The sequence below is a fragment of the Puma concolor genome, chromosome A2 (genome assembly GCF_028749965.1).
Source record: "Puma concolor isolate L17-30 chromosome A2, mPumCon1.1.hap2, whole genome shotgun sequence".
Lineage (NCBI taxonomy): Eukaryota > Metazoa > Chordata > Mammalia > Carnivora > Felidae > Puma > Puma concolor.
The window spans coordinates 72287713-72306663 of NC_141668.1; the positions used below are offsets into that span (position 1 = coordinate 72287713).

The 18951-nt window shown below is 38.2% G+C and overlaps 1 protein-coding gene across 6 annotated transcripts in view; it reads right to left on the reverse strand.

Moving 5' to 3' along the window:
* Positions 1–1872: 1872 nt before the first annotated feature.
* CASD1 (CAS1 domain sialic acid O acetyltransferase 1) overlaps positions 1873–18951 on the reverse strand; it is a 76946-nt gene continuing 59867 nt past the window's right edge. For 3 of the 6 annotated variants that reach the window (XR_015247086.1, XR_015247083.1, XR_015247076.1), the window contains one exon: positions 15055–16055. The gene's annotated coding sequence lies outside the window, so the exon portion shown is untranslated. Of the gene's footprint in view, positions 12350–14498; positions 14623–15054; positions 16056–18951 lie in introns of those variants that run through there. The other 3 variants (XR_015247078.1, XR_015247077.1, XR_015247081.1) reach the window with 3 other exon arrangements.

The window sequence follows — 18951 nt, forward strand, 5'->3', positions numbered from 1 at the left end:
TGTCTCTGACTTAATATTTTGATGGGAAGAAAGAGTTAAAATAATTTCCCAGTGGTCACTACTAACTTAATAGTCCTTACTTTATGGGTCAAAAAAGATGGGGATTTTGCCACATGCTGAGGATTTCTATCCCAACTAAACACCCTTGTAGTGGGCAAGTGAGTATATGGTAAATTTGGGATCTTAATGGTGACCTTAAATTAGACCACCTTTTTCAGTTGGCCACAGTAAGCCCGTGCCCCCACCAAAATAACTACAGTGGTTATCAGTACCCTCAGGAATTCCAGAAAACTCAGATCTGGATTCCAAATATCCCCTAAAAGTCTGTAAATTTCCCTTTTTCCAAGGTATAGTCACCCAATAAATTATGATCTTTCTTTGGGAATGTTCATATCTATAAGTCTACACTGATGATAAAAAAGAATATTAGGCAAAAATGTTTAGGCTAAATGTGAGGCTATGAGACTATTCAGAAAATAATTTAAAAACAACATCCAAGACCAGAGCCTCCAAATACAAAAATAGCAAGTAGGTGGGGTGTGTGACTTCTGGGATCAATGAATGATCCAGGATTAGAGCTCTCACTTCCTATGTCCTGACTGTCCTGAATTGAATGGAGGAATAAAAACATTGCAACAAGCCATTTTCAGATGGAGTAGCTTCACAAATTTGCATTTTGGAATTTCCTGTACAACATCCTTACTAGCTGCTTATATATTGCATTATTTATTTGCTTAGTTATTGCCCAATGTATTAAAATGAATCAAGTCATGCTCTGAGAATATGGTGGTAAGCCAAACAAAGCACAGGCCCTGCCCTCATGGAATTTGCATTGTAGTAGAAAAGACAGATTAATCAAGTCATCATACAAATAAATGTCAAGTTGTAATTGTAATAAATACTTGGAAGGAAAATAATTGGTGGTATAAAAAGTTGGACTTGACCTTGTGAGCAAGGTCAGAGGTTTCCTAAGGAGGCTTGTACTATCAAAAGGATGAATATAAATTCATAAGATAAAGTGGAGTAAGAAAGAATATTTGAGATGGAGAAAAGAGAGTAACTGAATTCTTTTGGGAGAAGAGATCCTAGTGAATACAAAATTCTACAAGAAAGTTCAATGCAGTTGGAGTAGGGACAATAGGAAGAAGATGTTGGGAAAGTGTGCAGGGTGAGATCCAAAAGATAGGTAGGACCAAACCATGCATGACTTGAAGGCAGAAAAGTAAAGTCTGAAGAATTTTAAGAAGGAAGGCTGTGATGTGGTCATATCTTGCCTTTTTATACAATCAATCCAGCTATACTATAGAGTAGATGGGTTGGGCGGGTATGGATAGGTCTGTTGTAAACACAATTGGAGAAAGAACTGTGATCAGGATAGTGGTGCAAAAGGTGGCAAGAAGTGGACAGATTCAAGAACTATTTAGAAGGTAAAAAGCAGTTGGTACATTGATACTTTAGTAATAGTGTTAAGTAAAGGAAAGGGGCTAATTCTGATGACGGGGTTTTGTCAAATGATGGTGCTGTCCATCATGGATAGAGCTAACATTGAGGAAAATAATGAGTTCAATTTTAGGCAAAGTGAACATGAAGTACCTTTAGAAAGCCAAGCAAAATAGGCAGTTGAATCTATGAATTTGAAGGTCAAAGTAGAGGTCTGAACTGAGGATACAATTGGTAAGTCATCTGGATCTCGGTAGTCAGTATAGTTGGGAAATTTGATGAGAAAACTGGTCCTCAGTGTATCACCTGAATGTTCCCAGGTAAGCTCAAGTTTGTGTGACAGCTATTCCTCCAGTAGCTAGCAGAAGGATAAAGTATATAAAGTTGGGTATTTGCGAGAATCTAATTTATACACATGTCACAGCATTAAAATATAATATTATGATTTTTGTAGACATCTCACTACTTTATTAATAAATCTTACATTGTTAACCCACAAGGGTTCCTGTGGTCAGGTCATCTTAAGTAATTAACCAAACGTCAGAAGTGTAATTAACATGGTCCAGGACAGCACAGAACATCTATATCAGTCTTCCTTACACAATAATCATGAAAACTGAACAATAAAGTTCTTTCACATATGCAAAAAACTGTCATGGGCTGGTTTACACTTTTACAACAGTTTTAAAATTAACTGGATAAAGAAATGATGCAGACATTTTAATCCAGTGCTATAGGTAGGCTCACAGATCAACTCATCTGTGGTCAGATCATCTCACTTTACATGTTCATCTTAAGTAATTAACCACGTAGTTTTCATACTGGTGTTTATATTTGTAAAACTGGGGCGGCCATGGGGAGGTGCTGCTTGGATCTTCCTTCAGGAAAGAATTTGCCATTCAGCTGCAAAAAGGGCAGTCAACTCCCAGCTCCCAGCTGTTAGCACCTTCAGGATCTGCCTTGGCCTTTGAAAAGAGGAACAGTTTTCCTGGGCAGCCACCCTCCAGCCATGGCTGAACATGGTATCAGCACCAGGGCCTAGGACTCCTCTATTGGGAAATCTTTACTCTGGAATTTCATGGTAGGTTGGCTGAGACACTCAGGTTTGCGTTGCAGTTGGATGACCTCCTTGCCCAATCCTGCTTCCTCTCCACTTGCTTTCCTTTTAGAGAGGTCAGATCTCCATCATGGACTGGAGATTTCCCTTCAATTCAAAATAATAATGGGGCGCCTGAGTGGTTCAGTCAGTCAAGCATCCGGCTCTTGATTTCGGCTCAGGTCATGATATCACAGTACATGAGTTCCAGCCCCGTGTAGGGCTCTTCTCAGAGCCTGCTTTGGATTCTCTATCTCCCTCTCTCTCTGCCCCTCATGCATTGTATCTCTCTCCCTCTCTCAAATAAATGTTAAAAAAATATATTAATAAAGACTGATTAGAGCTCCATTACAAATATAGAATATAAATCTATGTGTCCTATGATCTTAAAAGTGGATTTTATTGAATCAGAAATCTGTTCACTAGTGCCACCTCAGTAACTAGTGTGTTGTCTGTTTTTGCACCATTTTCAAACAATATGTAATTCTTTTCTAATCAACTGGGAATCAAATTGATCACTCATGTAGAACAAATTCACAAAAGGCAGCAATACAACAGAAATACTGAATTAGTTGGTTTCCCCCCAAACAGGTCATATATTTGGGGATGATCCCAGGAAGCCAGACTATGGAAGCAGAAAGATTGAGGTTAGGAGGTTTTGAAGGAAAACCAACAAAGAATATGTCGTTGATCTGGCTATTATTCTGGAAAGAAGAACTCTGTTCTCCTGGGGCGTCATCTAATGAACTATATAGAATACACCTCAAAATTTTCCTTCAAAGTGATAAGAGTTTTAGACTTTCATCCACAGACTCATGATCCTGCAGCTGACTTGCTCCAGGGGGGCATCAACTCCCCTGCACTTCTGGGCTTTGGCTGTGAGTGGGCAGAACAAGATCCTGGGGCTCTGGAGAAAACCCTGGGGCAGGGAAGCTGAGAGATGCTATGGAAACTTGAGGTGAGAAAAGAAAGCTACATGAGCTACCAGCAGGATATCTTGATCAAGCAAGGGATGCTGCTGGATTTTGCACCACATCATTGCTATAAATTGTTAAAAGGCAGTTACTATCATCTGAACTTATTAGATGACATTTCAGTTTGCAGTGGGATGAAATCATTGACACACAACCTGTAAGTCAGCTTGTGATAAACATGAGATTCATACACAAAGGAGAATTTCTTGATGAGTTTTTTGCTCTATACTGAAAACTCAATGCGATGAGAGGATGGATTTTCATTTGGGGAAAGATTATTTTGTGAGCTGTGTTGATGTGACAAAAATATCCCTGAGATCACAGTAGCTTAACACAATAAAAGTGCCGTTCACTCATATCATAGTCCAGTGCAATGAGGTCAGTCTTTCTCCATCTTGTATGCTATATGATCTGGAACACGTGGTATCCAGGATTTCTATGGGAAAGGAAATGAGAGCTGAAGGGTCACATGAGATAATTTTCAGAGCTGGGCTTTAAAACCACTTCCCTCACTTTCATCTATACTCTATTATCTGGTAATGCTATGGTCTCCAAAAGGTATTGCTGTGGATGCTGTCTTCCTGTGTACTTAGGCGGAGGAAATGGTGTGGGAAACGTGAGCATTGTTTTGCCACAAATGTGGACTGGGCAAAACATGTGATTAGTGATTATGGACTAATAGAAGTGTATATAACAATGGAGGACAAAATTACACAAGTAGTTCTATCATCCCCAATGACCTACATTGTGAGTTAGAACTTTCAACTGGAAATAAAAACAACAACTACTACTACAAAGAAACAGACTGGATATAATAATAGAACTAGATAAATTTTAGAGAAATATTGCATTAAATTCTGGTCGAAAAATATATGATTATCGGTTCACAATCCCTTATCTGCAATTCCCAAATCCAAAGATTTCAATTTCTTTGAAAATTCATAGCAAATCAATCTAATGGTAGAATATGACCTGAACAAAAAGGAGACTTATTTTATCTTTCTTGATCCCACTTGGTGTGATGCTTTGCTATAGAAACATTAACATTTCATTACATGATATTGTCTTTACCCTACTGAGTATGTTACATAACATAAGGAACATACATTGATTACATTTATAAAATCTGAATACAACTGAATACCAAAATATACATGGTCTTCAGAATTGCCAGTAATGTACTGTGGGCTTATACTACTAATTTGATAAATATTATGTTTAAATTTTTATTATGTTTCTACAATAAACTTCTTCTTATTACCTCAATTTGGGGTTCCATGTGTATTCCTAAAGCAAATGAAGTGGTAAAATAATGAGAAAATATTGAGACAAGCTGGTCTAACAGAATAATATAATACATCTCCTAGTTCTATCCACTGAGAGGACCTAAGAGCAATAATACCTCACAAACCCTAGCATTCAAATTTTGGTTTCTAGGAGCCAAGTCTCCCTGAGGAAACCGCTAATGTCAGGGCTGCGGAATAGAAGGCACTGATGAGCCCAGAACGTCTTCTTGCACCAGAAGGTAGGAAAAAGAATAATGGAGATTTATCAAAAGAATTCAAGAGCCAGCCAGAAGGGGCTCAGCTCACAGTGGCCAGATATGGGACAATTTGATTAACAAAATATAGTAATGTATTATAATCTCTAGATTAAATAAGATCCCTGAAACTATAGTGATACAAATGAATGTATGAATGAATGAATGAATGAATGAATGAAAAGTGCTTCCTTATGGTAGAATGCCAACTGATGCAAACGATATGATGAAATCATTTTGCAACCACCACAGAATTAACTGTTTCACACAAGAATCATATGTAATTATATGGAAACCAAGATCTGGGAGCTAGATATTCTAGGGTGTCATTGCTTCTAAGTCATCCAATGGACAGAGACAGAGCTATAAAATATATAGATGTATGGGATGCCTGGGTGGCTCAGTTGGTTGCAGGTCCAACTTCACCTAGGGTCATGGTCTTGCAGTTCGTGAGTTTGAGCCCCACATCGGGCTCTGTGCTAACAAACAGCTCAGAGCCTGAAGCCTGCTTCAGATTCTGTATCTCTCTCTCTCATGTTCTCCTGCTCTCTGTCTCTCAAAAATTATGTCTCTCTCTCTCCTGTATCTCTCTCTCCCTCCCCTGCTCATGCTCTGCCTCTCTCTGTCTCTCAAAAATTAATAAATGTTAAAAAAATATATATAATATAAAATATAAATATAAAATATAAAAAATATATGTATAGATAGATGTATATGTGTAAGTATACATCCTCTATCTCTATAATAAAATAGGATATTTACATAGCCTCAAAGTATCTCCCTACAATGTAATAATTACTATGTTAGTTTCCTATGGCTGCTGCAGTAAAGTACCATAATCTGGGTGGCCTCATAGTCCTAGAAGCTAGTAATCTGGAATCAATGCATAAGCAGGGCAACCTCAGGGGAGAATCTTTCCTTTTTTCTTCCTCGTTTCTGGTGGTTTGATGGCAATCCTTGGCATTCCTTGCCTTGCAGTGGCAGACCTTCAGCCTCTGCCTCTGTGATCACATGGCATTCTCCCCTTTCGTGTCTGTGTCTCTGTGTCTTTCTCCTCTTCTTAAAAAGACAGCAGTCAAATTGGATTGAGGACTCACCCTGTTCCAGTATGACATCTTAACTAATTACATCTACAGTAACTCTATTTCCAAATTAGTTCACGTTCTGAGGGACTAGAAGTTAGGACTCCAACATATCCTTCCCCACTCCCCATGTTTCATAGGTTTATTGCCAAACTGCTTTCAAGAAGGTAATATCAATTTTCATCCTAACTTATGCAAAGACAGTTTGGTAAAGATGACAAAAATAGTAATATTCATTCCTGGTACTAGTTCTAATCAATATTTCTTTGATTACCACTGAGGTTAAACACTTTTTCCCCATAATGTTCTGGCCATCTCTTTTTTTTACTCCAGTAAAAATAAATAAATAAAATAACATTAAATTTATCATTTAAACCATATTTAAGTATACATACGAATGTTAAGTACATTCACATTGTTGTGCAACAGGTCTCTAGAACTTTTTCATCTTGCAAAATTGAACCCATTATACAGTAATATACATTGTATATACCCATTAAACACTAATTTATCCTCCCCCTTTCCCCAGCCCTTGGCAACCATCTTTCGACTTTCTGTTTCCATGACTTTGACTACTTACTTTAGATACTTTATATGAGGGAAATCATACAGTAGCTGTCCTTCTATGACTTGCTTATTTCACTTAGCATAATGTCTTTGAGGTTCAACCATATTATAGATTGTGACAGGATTCCCTTCCTATTTATGGTGGTATAATATTTAATCGTATGTCTATATCACATTTTCTTTATCCATTCATCTATTAATGGACATTTAGGTTGCTTCCATCTCTTGGCTATTATAAGTGATGGGGCAATGAACACGGGTGTGCAAATATCTATTTGAGATATCTACTTGATCACCATATCTTAGCACTGGCATAGGAGAAAACACATTACTGTGAAGATACCTGGAAAACACCACTTTGACCAAATGATCAAAGTTACCATCACCAGTAATGGGACAAACTGATACATGTGCCTCCTGATATGATGTGCCAATAAGAACCGCCATCTCTGTGATATTCCTGCTGAAAATGCATATCCTGAATCTAAATCTGACAATATAAAACTTAGAGACATTCTACAAACTAATTGGCCTTACTCTTCAAAACTATCAAACTCATGGAGATACAGACTGAGGAACTCCAGATTTAAAGAGACTTAAATGACATTACAACCAAATGCAATGTGTGATATGGGACTGGAATTCCCAGCTCTTTTAGAAAATAAATTGCATTGGGGTGCCTAGGTGGCTCAGTCGGTTGAGCGTCCGACTTCGGCTCAGGTCATGATCTCATGGTCTGTGAGTTCGAGCCCCACATCAGGCTCTGTGCTGACAGCTCAGAGCCTGGAGCCTGCTTCGGATTCTGTGTCTCCTTTTCTCTCTGCCCCTCCCCTGCTCATACTCTGTCTCTGTCTCTCTCAAAAATAAATAAACATAAAAAAAAAAAAAGAAAATCAATTCTATAGATAGAGAGATGAATGGCTATATAGACAGAAATGATACAGCAAGTGTGGTAAAATATTAACATTTTGTAAATTTGAGTATATGGGAACAGTTGCACTATATTTAAAACTTTGCAAATCTGAAATTAGTGTCAAAATAAAAATTCTTAGAAATAGCAAGCTCACTAAAATATGAAGAATGGTTAAAAAGGCATGAGATTAATGCAGAGCAAAGAAGAGCAACTGTTTAGGAATGTGACAGGAAAGAAGAAATAGAAGTGTTTGCCTTTGAGAAATATTTTGTACACAGAACTGATAGGGTTTGCTGATTGAAAATGTGGGGAAAGGAGGAATCAAGATGACTTCCAGAGTTATAACCTTAGTTCCTGGGTACATTTTTGATCCATTTACTGAGTTTGAGAAGGTTGGGCACAGAATGCTTCTAAGACAGTCAAGAGTTTAGTTTTGAACTTTTTTTCTGGTTGCAAAAGCTGTCTCTTCCTAGGGCAACGAGCAGGGTAGCTGTGCCGTCTCAGGAATTTTCACTGCCATGTGCCAAATTTTTGTGTATGTAAGTTTGTGGCAAGCTTCTAAAACAAATCGTGTTGGTTACAGCAGTAGTATTAGTAAAATGTTAACTGGCATGTATACTAACGCTTGGTAATGTCTGTATCAGTGCAAAGTGTTCAAAGGTCTGCCATGGATAAAGATAATGAAGTTCAGGGGTCTTATTTCAGGTGAATGTGTAACATAGGGCTATCTTAGACAAACCTGAAGAAGAACAAACACATTTCAAAGGTAAATAGAATTATGCCCTAATTTATTTGTGTTGATAGCTCATCTCTGAAAATCATTGGAAAATTAAAATGAGTAATTAAAATTGCTTTCTCTTTGTGTTCAGAGGTTGAATGTTGACATCATGAGCTCCCAGGCCAAGCCAAGAAATCAGGGTCATTGAAAGAGAAGAGCTCTTTATTGATTGTCCATGGAATTTCTAGTGAGATACAGCAATGTACATTGATGCCACATCTTGATAGATGATAATCATAGATTAGATGCATAAGGTCTTTGTTAAAAGAGCTCAGATCTGTCATGTCCACAAAGTGCATCAGAGTGACTCACAGGCCTATAAAGTCTATTTTGTTAAGAAATGCCAAGTGCCTAAAAATAAAAAATGAGATGGGAGAAACTAAGAAAACTTAGTTTCCTCTGAGTTTATCTCATTTAATTAGGGTGGCATGGACACGTTCTCATAGCATGGCAGAAACACAAAAGAGACTATAACTCAATCATGCAAGAGATTACCAGACAATGTGCACCTTTTTTCAAGCCACTCTTTGTGACACATTTGCTGATGTCCCATTAGTCAAAGCAAGTAAACTGGCTGAGTCCTAAATTGGAGTGGGAGAAGAATATAAGATTACAGGGCAGACTATGAATATGGGGTAGTTATTAATGGAGCCATTAATGCAATCGACCTACCACAGTCTACACTCTGGTCCTGATTATTTATGTTCTTTCCACCTGCAGAATACACTAACCCCCCTTCAAGACTCCAAATTCTCATTCAAACATGGCAACACACTTAAAATACTTCTTATGATCTTCTCTTTGGATGTGGCTTCTTCTGATATGGAGACACACACTGAAACTGTGAGTAACTTGCCCCGCTCCCAAAACTCAACATAAAATGGTGAGACACGGATTTGATAAATACAATAGATATTTCTTTTTAAACAGGAAAGCCTTGGAGACATATAGCAGTCATTGATTTGTTTTCAATTGCTGTAAATCAGAAATATCACGAAAATAAAAATGATCGCACAATGTATCAAAGACCTGAACTTAAGTCTAAAATTATAAACTCTTTGAAATATAGATAAAATGGACTTCATCAAAATTAAGAACCTTTGTGCACCAAAAGACACTGTCTAAAGGATGAAAAGATAACCCGCAGAATGGGAGAAGACATTTGCAAATTATATGCCATAGGGGTTAATACCCCAAATTTGTAAGGCACCCCTACAACTTAACAACAAAAAAGCCAAACAGCACAATTCAAAGTCGTCAAAGGACTTGAACAGACCAGTCTCTAAAGAAGAAATACAAATGATAAGTAAGCATATGAAAAGATGAAAATACATCTTTAATATTTTAAAATATTTGATATTTAGGGGTGCCTGAGTGGCTCAGTTCGTTGAGTGTCTGACTTGGACTCAGGTCATGATCTCATGGTTCGTAGATTCCAGGCCCACATTGGATTCTGCTGTCAGTGCAGAGCCTGCTTCAGATCCACCCCCTCTCTCTGCACCTCTCCCACTGTGTGCTCTCTCTCTCCCTCAAAAATAAATAAACATTAAAAATAAAATAAAATAAGATATTTAATGTTATATTTTTACATTTTAAATATTATAAAATCTATTATGTCAATATGTTAATTGACCTGAGAAGAAAAATGAGATGATCATCTCCACGGAAGCTAAAGAGTCATTTAATAAAATTTTCAATTCCAGTTTTGACCTCCAAAATACTCTAAAAATGCACATTAGATGGCTACTTCTTAATATGACATATCCAGCTAGCCTTGTGGAACACCAGAGGCACTCTGACTAAATCAGGAATATCTTACTTGAAGGACCATGACAAGAAAACATAGAAACAACAAGAAATAGACATCAACATAAGGTAATAAAGGTAGAAAATAATAAAGGAGGAGGTTGAACTATCAATATTTAAAGACGATATGGTTGTATACCTGAAAACCCTAAAGAATCAGCCAAAGTGTTTCAAATGAGTAATAAAAAATTCCCTAAGATAGAGTGGATGTAGATTTAATATAGAGACATCTCCATATACAAGCAATTATTAGAAGCTACTATGATAGAAAAGATCCTACTTCAAATAGCAGTCAAAAAGAGAAAACATCCAAGAATGAACTTAACTGGAACAGAGCAAGTCTTATATGAATAAAGACTTTAATGTGCCACTAACTGATATAAGACAACTTATGCAAATGGAAGACACATAATACTTTTGGACCCAAACCATAACCAAAGGATATCATTTATCCTAAATTACTTTATGAAGTTAATCTGATTCCAATATAGATACTAATAGGGTTTTTTTTTTTTGGGGGGGGGACATATAAGCTGATTCTGAATTTCACTTGGAAAAACAAACAAACAAACAAACAAACAAGAATAGCTAAAAAAAATCTCTGATTAAAAAAAGAGCAGTAGGGTACTTTCACTAGACATAAAACCAACTTATAGCATTATGAAATAATATAACATATGAGAAAAACCTCTGTAATTAGAACTGTGGGAGGCTGTTGCTTGACAACCTGTTGATTCAGAGTAAAAAGTACATAAATTGTCCCATACAAATGAATTAATTTAGTATGTGCTATAGGTTGTATGTAAAGTCAATGATGGAAAAGGTGGACTCTTCAATAAATTGTATTGGCAATAGGTAGTCATTTGAAACAGAATTAAGTTGGATCCCTACCTCACATCATAAGGTATAGGAAAAAAAAAAAAAAGTGATTTCTTTTATTACTTTGGAGTGAGGAAATCTCTAACTATGCAAAAACTATTCAAAACCCAGAAGTCATAAAAGAAAAGACTGACAAAATCTCTCTGTGTATAGAAAACTTCTACAAAGCAAACACCATAAACAAAGCAAAAGACAGACTGAGAAAAAGTATGTGTATCTTATATCATAGACACAGGGCTAATCCGCCAACCATGTAAAGAATTCTTCAGAGTTGATAAGAAAAAGACCAATAACAGATAAATGGACAGACAGTATAAGCAGAGTGTTCACAGAAACGGAAGTATGAATTCCTTTTAAATATATGGCAGGATGCAAGTTGATACACTGTTGAGGGTGTGGGGTTGTAGGAGATAAGCGCTACTGCTTTGCTAGTCAGGAATATAAATTGCTGGGGTCCCTAAGGAGAGTAACCGTGCTGAAATACCAAATTAAAAATGCATATACCTTATGGCCCAGTAATTCCTCATCTGGGAATTTACACACATATTCATATTGGTGGAAAATGACGTATATGTAAAGCAATTCACTGTATTATTTGTAATAGTAGTTGTTTGGAACTAATTAAGAAGGGAATGGTGGATCAACACGGGAATCAGTGAGGGGCTGTGGATTGATGTTGGGACACTGATGCCGTATAACGCTATGGTAACAAAGAATGGGGGAAATGATGTATTGATAGGGATTTCCCTACCCATTTCTTTGTACTATATAAAGGAATTTTGTAAGAATACAAGAAAAGCTAGTTAAGTACAAGCCACAAGTAGTTGTCATCAGAATTAGGTAGATGAAGAACTGTGGAGGAAAAACAAAAGTTTTCACTCTCTGCCTTTAATATTTTTTGATTTTTGAACCATCAGAGTTTATTTCCTATTCAAAAACAAACACAGAAAAAGAATTATAGTAAGGCAGTTGACCTTGAAAGAGGAAAGTAGAGGACACGGGCTGGCGCCAGTATACATTCCTATTTCTGTTATCTCCACATATCTCCCCTGGCATTTTAAAGATGACCAGAATGCTGAGAGAGAGGCTTACCAATCCTCTGGTGTCTTCTTTCTCATCTCCCCTTATAACTCCATTGGTATTTTCAAGGCTAGCACCTTGCCAAAAAAGAAGCGTACACATGCTTCATGCGGGAAGTGATGGACCCTTGCAATTTTGTTCCAATAATATGCCTGTTTCTTTTGACATGTACCCCATTGGATAATATTAGAACTCTGAAAAAAAAAGAATTAAAGATAACTACTGGAATGGTAAAAGCAGGGGATATAAGGTTTAAATCGGTAGAAAAATAAACACTGGATGATTGCAACATTTTAGAAAAATAAATCACAACAATAAAGAGTAGTAATATAAAATGGGATGGAAATAGTAAGAATAAAAATTACAGTTAGCAGAAAACAAAATATGACAATGTAAAACTCCCTCTGGCAATATCTGGACTACAGCTATTTTGGTTGTTTGATTGCAAGTTCCAACGTAAACCTGAGCTGACAGGGGACCTAGGGTGAGGGAAACATTTTCTCCCCATATTGAAAACTGGAAGAACCATCAGAGCTCCGCACCGCCACCAGCTTCTGGGCAGTAAGATGCCCCTGCGGTTGGGGCGTGGCAGGGGTGGGGGGTGGGGTGGGGGGAGAGGCTTGGAATTTGCTCTTAATCACAGACAGATGGACTATCGAGGACCCACATTTCTGCTCCATACAACACAGAGTCAATAATTTTGTACCATGAAATGTTTAAGGAAGGCATAACAGAAGCCCACCACTCACATTAAAAAAAACAATGGAAAAACGAAAAACTCAATAAAGCTCCCATCAAATGACCAGCTCTGAGCAATGTTGCTTCCTGACGTACCTTCCAAGTTAAACTATTTATGTAACGTAGCCCAAGGTAATGGAATGAAGTGATGTAGTAGATGGAATTATAAACCATAAACCAGCCATAAATTGGAGAGAATCTTGCTTTTTAAAAAAATTGTAAGACTTCTTTATATAAGGATAGTAAAAGTAGATCTATTAGTTTTTAAAATATTTTCTTTCAATTTGCCATTTAATTTATTTATGACATTTCTTTTGACCAAGAGAAATATTTTTTCATAAATATTACCATCATATGCACTTTGCTTTCCTCCTTTGTTTATATGTTTAAGCTGTATCAGAGATTAGAAAAAAACCAAATTGCATGTCCCCCTCCTTTCCTTGTTTAGTTAAAATTCTATGTTCACTAAATTATGAATTCTCATATATACAAATGACTCTATTCCCAGTTTTTTCTTCTGGTCTCTTGATGTAGTACATGAATTTAATTGTAAATTTCTGGGTTTCTTTATTATTATTATTATTACTATTACACTTAGATAAACTTTTTTTAAGTTTATGTACTTATTTTGAGAGAGACAGAGACAACACAAGCGGGGGAGGGACAGAGAGAGAGGGAGAGAGAAACCGAAGCAGGCTCCGCTCCGCGCTGTCAACCGAGAGCCCGATGTGGGGCTCGAACTCACGAAACGTGGGATCATGACCTGAGCTGAAACTGAGAGTCTGATGGTCAACTGACTGAGCCTCCCAGGTGCCCCTTTATTATTATTTATTATTGAATGCAAATACTTCCCTCATCATTCTTTGCGGCAGCTGTGGAGGTGAGCTCAGCTCTCAATACAAAAAACTCAACTGTGAGGTCCAGCATGCAAGACAAAAAGTCACCATTTTGGAAGCAGTAAATGCTCCTGACCAGCACTAGAAGGAAGGAAGGGCTGCTCTTACACAATGAAAGATGGAAAGAATATGTGTGGAACTGAGGTAATCCACTTGGGTTGTGGTCACTACTCCGTTGTCCTCCTGGGACTGTAAATGAATGAGTGCATCAACCTCTGCCTAATGAGTATGATTACCAAGAGCTCAGTGACCCGTCCAGAAGGAGTGTGTGGATCAACCACAACTCTAGGTAAGCCAGCAAAAGTTGCACAGCTAAGGGCAAAGGGAGTTTAGAATTGATGGTGGAGGACAGAGATAGGACCATCAGTTGTGTCCCGGAGGCTAACTGCGCACACAGGGACTGTAGCCTGTCTTATTGACCTCTCTTTTTAAAATTTACCTTTAGAGGGGCACCTGAGTGGCTCATTTGGTTAAGCGTCCGACTCTTGATTTTGGCTCAGGTCATGATCTCACGGTTCCTGAGTTTGAGCCCCGCATCGGGCTCTGCACTGACAGCGTGGAACCTGGTTGGGATTCTATCCCTCTCCTTCTCTCTCTGGGCCTCCCCAACTTGTGGTCTCTCGGTCTCTCTCTCTCTGTCTCTCTCTCTCAAAATAAACTTAAAAAAATATATTGTTTTTCAATATAAAGAAATGAAAATAAAATTTACCTTCAGAAAAAGCAGCCCATGGAAAGCATGTAGGACAAAAGTGTGGACGTGGATTTGTGCACCACAGCAGGGCAGGCTGTGACGGTTGTGCGCATGCCCTGTTCACATCTCCCGTGCAGAGAACCTGATGTGAAGAACGTAACAGGCAGTCTGTGGATACCACGCTATGGCATCTGCCTCACTGTTCAGCTCGAGGTCTGGATATTCCTCGCTACACCCAGCCAACAAGAAGCAGGGCAGCGGCCAATTACCCAGGCTGTCCCTCTCTGATGCAGGACTCCTCTGACTGGATAATCTTTTCTCTGGGGCATCTCACAGCCTGGCTGAGACTTTCTCAGAGTTTCATGCACACGGAAGCTCCTCTTACCCAAATTTCCACCCTTTTCTCTCCCTTTCACAGGTGTCCCAAATGCATCATGGTGTGAGGGAAAGAGAGTCATCAAAATGACTCATAAATTTTGAACTCAAGCATTTTTAAGTAAAAAAAAAAAAATCTTCAGTCAAAATAGAAGACAAATGGCAACGGGGGGGGGGGGGGAGTATTTGCAACATTAGACAAGTGGTTATTATCTTTATTTTACAAAGAATGCCTGAAGTTACCAAGAAAAAGATAAGCCTTTAAGTTACATATAGAGAAAAGAAATAAATAGACATTTTATTTAGAACAAAACCGAAAACTGAAAATAACTAATTATGACCCGATTCTCCTATTAGCCCACCCAAACAATTACCTTCCCTTAAAGAATTCCTTAGCTGTGTACGATTAGGTCCCAGAGCTGAAATATTATCTCCTCAGAGAGACCTGATCCGACCTTTGCATGGAAGAGGCCTCTGTAACAATGCCTGCTTTTAGGAAATGTAGAAAAGGGGATAAAGAGGAGGAGGAAATATAATTTCCTTTTTTTCCCCACAACATTAGATATGTTTGTTGTTTTATTGTTTTTCTTGCTTAAAAACAAATATAGCATACAATATATGCTGTTTTGCACTTATTTGTTTGAGTGTAGTCGATATACAATGTTACATTAGTTTCAGGATAACCTCCTATCCAGCAGTCTACCTAACAATGCCTCTGAGTTCCATGCTCCTTCTTTCCATCCACCTTTGTGCTAAGGGTCACTGCTCACTTTGTCATAGATCACAGATTGGGGAAAGAAAGATAACCCTGCTATTTCTCCCAAGCCCTCTCTGTATAGGGTGGGGTTACCTTTATTCTCCTTCCCAGCATCATCATATGTTACAGTGTCTCAAATTTTTACAAAGGACCAGGAAAACTAAAGTCACAAGAAACAGCAATTTTCTTGAATCATCCAACATCCTCCGGATTACAGGTAAAAGGGAGCCTTTGAGACCACATTCTAATGAGGAAAGAGCCTCTGATTCAAGGTCTAATTTATAAAGCCACTCACTGGGCCTAGATGGTCTCAGAGCAGGATCATGATGGTGGGTGGTAAGAAGCAAGTGTCCACAGATGTGGTCACTGCCCTGTGCCTAGAGCAAATGTGTACCAACAGCTTGAGTCTTTGGCCTGGCATCTGGTCCTCAGAGCAGTATCCTCTGAAAAGGAAACAAAATTGTCAGTTAGGGAAGGAACCAGCACTGATACCACTAGAATTGTTGGTAATCTTTTTTTTTTTTTTTTTTTTTTTACACACACAGGCACACAGTGTGAATGGGGGAGAGGCAGAGAGAGAGAGAGAATCCCAAGCAGGCTCTGCACTGTCGGCACAGAGCCCGACGTGGGGCTCAAACTCATGAACCATGAGATCATGACCTGAGCTGAAATCAAGAGTCAGACGCTTAACCAAATGAGCCACCTAGGCACCCCTGATTGTTTGGTAATCTTTAAAAAAAAAAAAAAATGAGGAAACAGCATTGGCGGAGCAGGAAGAAACGATGTGGAAAGAACAGGAGGAGACTCCCAGCCCTGTTTTTCTGAAGAGGGGCAGAGGACTGTGGAAGTTTGCTATCAGGATATTTTATGAGCTGCTCTGGGTGCCCCTATTGCTCAACAGACTGCTATGGTCTGAAGAAACACTTATGACCATCACACTGCCTTGTTCCAAAAAGGATATAAGAAGGCTTACTGGGCAGGGCAAAATATAGTCAGAGAACATCGTTTGAAGTAGATGAGAAGGAAAAAGGGGCCAAGAAGGGGAAGGAGGCTAATAAAAATAACGAAGACCAAAGTGCTCTGTTGTCTGGGATGGAGCAAAAATTTAGCTCTTGTTTTTTATCAGCACATGTACAAAGTCAATTCACAGTGTCCATAAGATAGTAGCAGATGAACTGTTCAGCAGAAGCACAAATATTCCAATTCTAAGGCCAGAATGAAATAACTCTTAAGAGTCCACATAAAGAGGCCATTGTGTAACATAATCAACAACATTCTTACAGTTGACACAATGATGAATTTCATATAACTGTTTTGTAGAGTGTCCTGCAATGCTGACCACTGGCTTCAAACTGGAGAGAGATTCTAGGGAGATATAAGGAAAATATTGCACAGGTGGTCTTTGCTACGTGCTTGCCTGACTTCACTCTGGGGGTACATTTTAAAGGATCCGAGGAAGTGATAAAGAGCAAATCTTAAAAATAAATTTTTTTGGACGTTTATTCATTTTTTGAGAGACAGAGCACGAGCAGGGGAGAGAGAGAGAGGGAGACACAGAATCTGAAGCAGGCTCCAGGCTCTGAGCTGTCAGCACAGACCCCGACTCGGGGCTCAAACTCACAAATCATGCGATCATGGCCTGAGCCAAAGGTAGATGCTTAACCGACTAAGCCACCCAGGTGCCCCTAAAGAACAAATTCTTAATGTTTCTTTATAAATAGTGTGTTTCAGGGGTGCCTGGGTGATTCAGTCAGTCAAGCGTCTGACTCTTGGTTTCAGCTCACGTCATGATCTTGTGGTTTCATGCGTACGAGCCCTGTGTTGTGCTCTGCGCTGGCAGCATGGAGCCTGCTTGGGATTCTCTCTCTTTCTCTCTCTCTCTGCCACTCCCCCACTTGCTTTGTCTCTGTCTCTGTCAAAATAAACTTAAAAATAAACAAATAAATAAGTAAATGAATAAATACTGTGCTTCAGTCAAATGCATAGCTGACAGACATTAAGTAGCTGGGAGTTCAATCCCAGATAACCTAACCTGAAGTTCAGGTAGGAAATCTAGGGATCTAGGAAAAAAAGCAGGCTCAATTGGATATTGAGCTAATGTAGGAGCAACATTTTGGGGGGAAATTTAAGAGTCTAATAATAACTATTTTCTGATGGAATACTATACAGCTTAGCTAAGACTCTCTTTAGGGGGGAAAACTTGGAATATGCACTATCACACAGACAGATGGGCCATTAGGTTTCAAATTTCTGCTCAGTATAACCTGGTCTTAATTAATATGAGTCTGGAAAATGTGAAAAGAAGGCATAACTTAACATAGTGGCCATTAATCCCCACCTCCCAAGTCTAAAAAAAGCATCCATAGAAAGCCTAGCTTTGAGTGCTGTGATTTCCTGATGTTCTTCCAAGTTAAATTATTTGAGTAATGTTCATCAAGGTAGCTGAATGAAGTGACCTTCTGTATAGAATTAATCAGGAACCAACTGAAGTTTGGAAAATATCTTGTTTTTTCTAAACTTTAAGAGTCCTATATATACTCAGGATATTACTTTTTTCTCAAATGTTCATGTTCAACAATTTTCCAGCTTGTATTTTTTCTATTTATGACTTCTGGTATATTGGTTTTAAATTTTTATGTAATGGGATGTAGCCATTCTGGTTTTCCCTTTCGCTTTATTCTTAATGGATCTTTTCTCATCTTGAGATATTCACTGACATTTTCTACTTCTTTTATGTCTTTAAACCCATTACTCATCTTAAGTGTCTTTTGGTATAGAGAGTAAGAATGGGAGTCTACTGTCCCCATCCCCATTGTTAAGCAATTCTTGGGACTATCTAAAGAATATTTGTACCTTTCTCTCGTAAAGTAAAAATCAAACTGTAACATTATTCTAGTATGTCCTGGATTAAAATGTTTCTGTGCTTGCTATTCTGTCATTAATCTATATATTCTTGCATCTACTATTCCACACCGATGTGACTGTAACTTAATAATATGTCTAAATACCCAATTGTTTGAGTCCTACCCTTTTCATTAGTCTATTTAAATTTTTTTCTTATTCTTGCCCATGTATTACTTCTTTACAGTTTCCATTTTAAATTTTGTAGTCTCTGAGAAGGGGCTCCAGCTCCATGTCCCTTGTGCATGTGTATGTTTTAAAAATGCTGGGCCCCTCAGACTTCAACTAAATGTTTTTCCATCACTTTTTCCCTCCCAGTGATAGTGTCCTGAGGTGAGGATGAGATGGAAGGAGGCAAGGAAAAGAAAAGATGGGTTCTTAGTTCTAGTTTTCTCTTTCAATGCCAGGGATGGCTGTCACTGTTTTTCTCCCAAATTA